Source organism: Montipora foliosa, unplaced genomic scaffold (assembly GCF_036669935.1).
Source record: "Montipora foliosa isolate CH-2021 unplaced genomic scaffold, ASM3666993v2 scaffold_431, whole genome shotgun sequence".
NCBI classification, from domain to species: domain Eukaryota; kingdom Metazoa; phylum Cnidaria; class Anthozoa; order Scleractinia; family Acroporidae; genus Montipora; species Montipora foliosa.
In genome coordinates, this window is record NW_027179736.1 from 262,501 (window position 1) to 270,000 (window position 7,500).

General features: G+C 39.3%; 2 long non-coding RNA genes and 2 other non-coding genes across 4 annotated transcripts in view; 3 read left to right on the forward strand and 1 right to left on the reverse strand.

Moving 5' to 3' along the window:
* The window catches only part of LOC137988840 (uncharacterized), an 11,287-nt gene extending 10,016 nt beyond the window's left edge, over positions 1-1,271 (forward strand). The window contains exon 3 of the long non-coding RNA XR_011120833.1: positions 829-1,271. This is a non-coding gene — a long non-coding RNA (uncharacterized lncRNA). The remainder of the gene's footprint in view (positions 1-828) is intronic.
* Positions 1,272-3,422: 2,151 nt separating this feature from the next.
* Positions 3,423-3,495, reverse strand: Trnat-agu (transfer RNA threonine (anticodon AGU)). Its single transcript has one exon. It is a non-coding gene; the product is annotated as a tRNA-Thr (tRNA).
* Positions 3,496-4,096: 601 nt separating this feature from the next.
* Positions 4,097-4,169, forward strand: Trnat-ggu (transfer RNA threonine (anticodon GGU)). Its single transcript has one exon. It is a non-coding gene; the product is annotated as a tRNA-Thr (tRNA).
* Positions 4,170-7,151: 2,982 nt separating this feature from the next.
* The window catches only part of LOC137988832 (uncharacterized), an 858-nt gene continuing 509 nt past the window's right edge, over positions 7,152-7,500 (forward strand). Inside the window, exon 1 of the long non-coding RNA XR_011120832.1 lies at positions 7,152-7,477. This is a non-coding gene — a long non-coding RNA (uncharacterized lncRNA). The remainder of the gene's footprint in view (positions 7,478-7,500) is intronic.

Sequence of the window (7,500 nt, forward strand, 5' to 3'; positions counted from 1 at the left end):
ATCTGTTGTATCTTTAAGATACGATTGTTGTGCTTTAGAGATAGGCTGAAGGAGATAGTCTACAAAAGATGATATTCGCTCTGTAGGGTCTTCACAGCCCGAAATGATGGGTCTCCCAACAGTTTGGCTTGTGAATCTTTGTAAGTGTGTAGAAAACTGGAATACGAGGCGGGTTTTGCGTGAGTGATAGCCATTTTTCTTTCATTACATGGTGTAGTACGTGATTTTATGAGTTGTGTTACTCTCTTATAAGTTTCAGATACCATGGGTGATGAAAGGGCTTTGTAGTTTCCTTCAACATCTAGTTGTATCTGCCCCTCATGAATTTTGTCTTCTTTATTCACAATGCCTTTTTTATGTTAATGTTTGGGTTTTGTTTCAACTCTTTGATTGCTAGATATTCCTTGATTGGCAGGTTGTTTTTAGGCTTAGACATTTGTATCTCCGCCAGTTGAGTTTTGACCTCTTCTAAATACGTTTCGAGTGCGACCGATGGTTGAACGGGCGGCTCCCAGTTTGATTTTACACGGAAAGGATGCGGCTTTTTATCTCTACTGTGGAAGATAAACTGTAGGCGCATTCGCCTTGCAAAAGCTGCGAAATCTTTTCTTATGTGACTTTCATTTGTCAAGGCTGTAGGGATGAAATTGAGCCCCCTTGACAGAAGGTTGATTTCGTCGCGGGTAAGATCGTAATCTAAGAGGTTCTTTATGTGTGCTTTCTTTGATTCCATTGTTTTCTTAGCCATATCGTGCTGCATTATTTTCTTTCGTTCCCAGTGTTTTTTTGTAGGTATGGAACGCTTATCCTTTCCCTTTTCTCTTTTAGGGGAATTTGCAGTCACAGACGACACTCTGGCATAAGATTCAACTTCTTTATTTTGTACTCTCTCTAATTGCATCATCTTTTCATTTAGTTTTGACATTTTTTTCTGGATTCGTTCGATCTTATCAGCATGTTCTTTAGCTGACAGTTGCCTGTTCTTAATCAGTGTAACATCAGTGCTCTTTCGTGATTGGAGCTGCTCGAGTTAGAGCAGACTGATGGTTAACAGACAGGCCAAACACGACTCCGATTGGTCCATTGGTGTGATCGTTGACCTTCAAAGTTTGGCTCTGACAAGTATATCTTTAACGACCTCCCTTTTCTGTACGAAAGGATTGGTCTTTAAAGGAGAAGTGAAGGCTAGAAGTTCAAATTTTTTTGTGTTTTATTATTGTCGAAATATAACGTCCTTTACCCAAAAAAAAACAGGAAAAATCCTTCTTCATCTTGAAAGGCCTTGAATTTGCCCAAAATTTAAGATTAAACGAGACTTACCTGTAAGTTGAAGTTTGATGTGAATTCTACCGATTCCTAGTCAGGAACAGAGGAGTCACGTGAGATTGCGCGAGCAAGCCAGGTCAGTATTTAACAATGAATGAGCACAGGAAAAAACAAGGGTGGGGACAAATAAAAAGGATAAATTTGTCCTGTATAAGAAAAAAAAAATTATATATATATATATATATATATATACATACACCCGTTTTCAAAAACGTTGCAATTTCAAAGTATATTTGATATATATATGCCTTTTGTTTTCTCTTCAGAAAGGTGTTAACAGAAAGAACAATAGCTGCTGTCAAACCCTTTTGTAGGCTTTGTTGAAATGCATTCACCAGTTGACCTCTTTCTAGCATCCACCATACCTTTTCTTCTCGTTTTTTTTTTTATATAATTGAAAAGAATAAGGTATGTGAGAAAGGGAGTGGCGGTCTTAACATCTCTGCGCTGGAAACTCAGTGTTATTATTTTTTCGGTTAGAAAAGAAAGAACTGCTCGGGTTATGAAGATGGTGATTACTAGTCAGCTCTTTTTCGAATTACCTTGAAGAACGGAGCAGTTTTGCCACATATCTCAACTCTTAAGCCAAAAAAACAAAAAGTAGAACGTAAATTACTTTTGGAGAAAGTTAAGTTGTAAAAGGTTTTCACATGACGTCATCGCCGCCATGCTGGTGGACGAAAACAAAAGATCTCTCATTAGCTTCTTTTGTTCGTCCACCAGAAGACGTACTTTTCTATATTTTGTTATTGGTGTCTCTAGAGGTTGGTTGAAAACCTCCTATATTTTATTACTTATGACTTGATCTTTCAGTTTTGAAAGGTGTCTAACGAATTTATAATTGGATAAATGTTTGTTGGGAATATTGTCTTCGCAATTCACTTTGTTCTGGTCTTTCATATACCGGATCCGAAATAATTAATGTCCATAAAACAAAAGAACAACGTGTACATAATAATAGCTAATTAGCGAGGCCTAATCGGATTAACAATAATTCTTTTGTCCTCCACCATTTTAGTCCAGTATATGAAAGTCTACCCCAAAACACTTATTGTTTGCGATTTCTTGTCATTTCGACAAAGCCACGAGTTATTGTCAGCCTCCTGATGCAATAGCGAGGAAGCATGAGTAGCACTTTACTCATTGTTTTGCTTTTAATATACCTTATTCCAAAATGGCCGCCATTTTAGTATTATTTTGTTTCCATGCAAACTGGCCCTTATGGCCTCGCTTTCACACGTAAAATTGAAAAGAATATTTAACTTTGAACGATGCCAAAAGGGCCAATTTGCGTGGAAACAAAAGAATACTAAAATGGAGGCCATTTTAGGATAAGGTGTATTCTTCTCGCTTTTGGCCTTGCGGGCATGAAGCCCGTGTACAAGGTGCAGCATTCAAAGGCTTAAATGACTTAAATGAGTCATAAATTTTGGTTGGTTCCGAGGTTGTTTTGTTGGCGGGTTTACAGACCACACCTCGTAAAATATTAGTTCGCGTGATGAACGACCCCAACAATAAAGGAACCTTTAAAAAAAATTGGATTAAAGAGCTCCCGGTTGAATCAATTAAATACTGTTCCATTTCCCACAAACAGCTTCTGGGATCGTTTAATACGTATTCCATGAGCACAAGAAGCTGTGCTCTTCTTAACAACATGCCGTCTGGCTTTCCTATTCTTGGGAGATTGATATCCTTAAATGGCGCGCTATGGACCTCTTAGTTTTGTTCTCTACAAAATGCAGCTCTTGGGAAAGCCAGCGAAGATCAAAGCTTTATGGAGCAGGCATTTAGCAGGACTGCTTCCGTACAGGAAACACAAGTGGCTTTTCCTTTGAATTTGTCTCATAAATTGTTGAATATTATTTTTGTTAGAAGAAAAACGTATTGTTCCTTAAGCGTGAAATACACGCACATGCTTCGTGTCTCACCTTTATGATGAGAAAACAAAAGGCATATATATATCATATATACTTTGAAATTGCAACGTTTTTGAAAATGGGTGTATATATATATATAGAGAGAGAGAGAGAGAGAGAGAGAGAGAGAGAGAGTTACAGGAAACTCAACACTGGACAACTTCTGGGGAAAACTGTAAGTGCCCTGAGCGGGATTTGAACCCACGTCCCCCTGATCACTAGTCGGGTGTGATGACCACTACACTATCAGGACAACCATGCTGGCAACATGGCTGATTAATCATTTAATGTGTGGCATTTCCGTGGGACTCCCTAAGGGCCAGTTTTTCTGTGATAACGCTGGATCAACAAGTGATTCACAGGCGGACAAGGGTAATTAATTTAAAGAGACAGTTAAGTAGATCCCTTGAGCCAACAACGTATCACCCCCAGGAGGATCGCAAATGGATTCACAGTCCAAGTTGAGGAGAAATTGAGAGAAAGTTACAGGAAACTCAACACTGGACAACTTCTGGGGAAAACTGTAATTGCACCCGACTAGTGATCCGGGGGACGTGGGTTCAAATCCCGCTCAGGGCAATTACAGTTTTCCCCAGAAGTTGTCCAGTGTTGAGTTTCCTGTAACTTTCTCTCAATTTCTCCTCAACTTGGACTGTGAATCCATTTGCGATCCTCCTGGGGGTGATACGTTGTTGGCTCAAGGGATCTACTTAACTGTCTCTTTAAATTAATTACCCTTGTCCGCCTGTGAATCACTTGTTGATCCAGCGTTATCACAGAAAAACTGGCCCTTAGGGAGTCCCACGGAAATGCCACACATTAAATGATTAATCAGCCATGTTGCCAGCATGGTTGTCCTGATAGTGTAGTGGTCATCACACCCGACTGGTGATCAGGGGGACGTGGGTTCAAATCCCGCTCAGGGCAATTACAGTTTTCCCCAGAAGTTGTCCAGTGTTGAGTTTCCTGTAACTTTCTCTCAATTTCTCCTCAACTTGGACTGTGAATCCATTTGCGATCCTCCTGGGGGTGATAAGTTGTTGGCTCAACGGATCTACTTAACTGTCTCTCTCTCTCTCTCTCTCTCTCTCTCTCTCTATATATATATATATATATATATATATATATATATAGAAATGTAAGAAGGAAAGTGTTACTAGTTACTCGAGTTTCACGCTCAAGGCGATCATCAGACTGATCGTTATCTACGAGAAGATGTCATATATAAGTGACTTTAACATCTTCAGTTCTCACGGCCTGCTCCCGTCTGACCTTGTAGCTCAGTCGGTAGAGCGGCGGAGATCTAACCCGAAGGTCGTGGGTTCAATTCCCACCCTGGTCAGAGGTTTTCTCTGTCCTTGTGTCCCATTTCCATCAGTAGGGCTAACGCTCACATGGTTCATATGGGATAAAAATCTAGCACTTCACCTTACACTCTATTCAGTTAACTCTGTTTAAAATATAAGTGCTACACGGCCAACGTTTGTATAAACGCAACCTTTCCTTGCACTAATGTATGGTCAGGACACGTCCAATACAACCATTCATGACGGTTTCAGTGTTTTTCTTTCTGATTTCGAGCGCTTCAATGATCTTGCGTGTCTGATGTCCCATGAGATGTCTTTAAGCATTGGCGTATTGGTATGACTAACAAGATGCTGATAAATAGTTTGTTTTTTCATCCGTACGTGTATATATATATATATATATATATATACGTAAAATAGGCTTGTATTTGCTGTACTAAGAGTGCTCTATACCATGCGGTAGGGCAATTACAAATGAATGAATAATCAGGATACGATCATACTTTTGCCTCTGGTTTTCATACAGGTCTGTTTCGTACAGGACGTTTAGTTTGTCCTGCACTCATCGTTGTGTAACCAAGAGTGACTTTATTCGTTGAAGATTACTGCTTTTTAGTCATACATGGCCGTTCGTGCTGCACGATAAAAAGCGGTAATCTTCAACGAATAAAATCACTCTTGGTTACACACTGATGAGTGCAGGACAAACTAAACGTCCTGTACGAAACAGACCTGTATGAAAACCAGAGGCAAAAGTATGATCGTGTCCTGATTATTCATTTATATATATATATATATATATATATATATATGTAATAAGGAAATAACTTCTTGAGGCATATGTGTTTCTAATCGGTTTTATACTTCAAACGTTTCGCCGTTTAGAGCTTCGTCAGTGAATGAAGATTATGAGTACAAGATTGCTTTATGTAAAAAAAAAAAACTTAGTACAATGGTGGAATTTCAAGGCTCATTAATTTGATGGTGTTAATCTAGATTTAGAGCTCGTCCATTGCAACCATTCATGAGGTTCTCATGCTTGCGGATTTCTAGCGCTTCAATGATTTTACGCGTGCGGATGTCGTGGATGTTCCTGTGGAGGATTCCCCAAGAGATATCTTGCATATATGGGGAATCCTCCACAGGAACATCCACGACATCCGCACGCGTAAAATCATTGAAGCGCTAGAAATCCGCAAGCATGAGAACCTCATGAATGGTTGCAATGGACGAGCTCTAAATCTAGATTAACACCATCAAATTAATGAGCCTTGAAATTCCACCATTGTACTAAGTTTTTTTTTACATAAAGCAATCTTGTACTCATAATCTTCATTCACTGACGAAGCTCTAAACGGCGAAACGTTTGAAGTATAAAACCGATTAGAAACACATGCCTCAAGAAGTTATTTCCTTATTACATTATCTATCGAGGCATGGCTACACCTTCCTTCTTCTCATATATATATATATATATATATATAGATACGTAGACTTGAACTAGGTCAAAAACATTGATTTGCTACTCCGAGTTTCATGCTTCTCACGAAGCAATCATCAGGCAACTGCCAAAAAGAAGGAATACATGGTGTTTTACAGTGATTTTGAAAATAACGGTAGCAATTCACTATAGGCTGGGGTGCATAGCAACGGTTAAACAATACAAACTGTTTCCAGTGAGCTGCTAAAAACTGGAAACAGTTTGTATTGTTTAACCGTTGCTATGCACCCCAGCCTATAGTGAATTGCTACCGTTATTTTCAAAATCACTGTAAAACACCATGTATTCCTTCTTTTTGGCAGTTGCCTGATGATTGCTTCGTGAGAAGCATGAAACTCGGAGTAGCAAATCAATGTTTTTGACCTAGTTCAAGTCTACGTATCTATTCAAAGCTCTGGTAAACCCATTGAGCACTTTTAGCTGATGATCAATTTATCACGTCATTTCACATTATATATATATATATATATATATATATAACTAACTGCAGACAGTACTGTTCCGGCCTTCTGGGCCTCATCAGTGCAGTGCTGATGTCTAGGATGGAGGTTAAGCTATAAAGCCACCCCAGATGTCCCAGACATGTGGTACATCCAAGCCATGCCAGAGTGCTCAAACTAGCGAGCTAGTGAGCATGCGCAATTGCTAGCGGCAATGGCTCATCCTAGTAGAGTGCTCAATTTGAACATGAAAGCAAAAGCTAGCTATATATATATATATATATATATATATCTAAACGAATAGACTAAGATGAAGTTGCTTCGCTTAACTTTGGAGTGCTCAATGCAAGAATTTTGCAGAGCAAAATACAAATGTAAGAAGGAAAGTGTTACTAGTTACTCGAGTTTCACGCTCAAGGCGATCATCAGACTGATCGTTGTCTACGAGAAGATGTCATATATAAGTGTTCAAATTTAGGAACGGTTGTAGCGACGCTTCCGGTGATTGGTTGTCGTGAAAAACTTGTTTTCATGGCGGCATTTCGTTACCAGCTCAGATTTCTTGTTCAAGAGAAAGGCGTTTTTTGCGCTCAAGATGCAAAGTTTTTTAGATAAACACAGGTTGCAGCGAGAAGGGTTGCCTTTGTATGCTTTTGCTCTTTTTATGATGCGCCAGTTGATTGCGTAGTCGATGTTTTTGTCCTTTAAGTCCCAGATGTGCTTGGAAAGTACAGTGTCATGTGAGTGTTTTTTGTCATTGAAAGAAAGCTTGTGGTTGTTGTACCGTGTTTTGAATTCGTTTTCCGTCATGCCAATGTAGGATCTTGAGTTACCGGAAGTTGTTGTGACAGTAGCTTGGTAGATAATGTTGCTGGTTAGACACGCACCGTCAAGAGGGCAAAGGTTTTTGTTTCTACAATTGCATTTCTTCTCACTGGAGGTCTAGTTGCACTCATTCAGGATCTTCTGATTGTGGCTTTTGATTATGTTAGCCATGTTTGTAGTGCAGC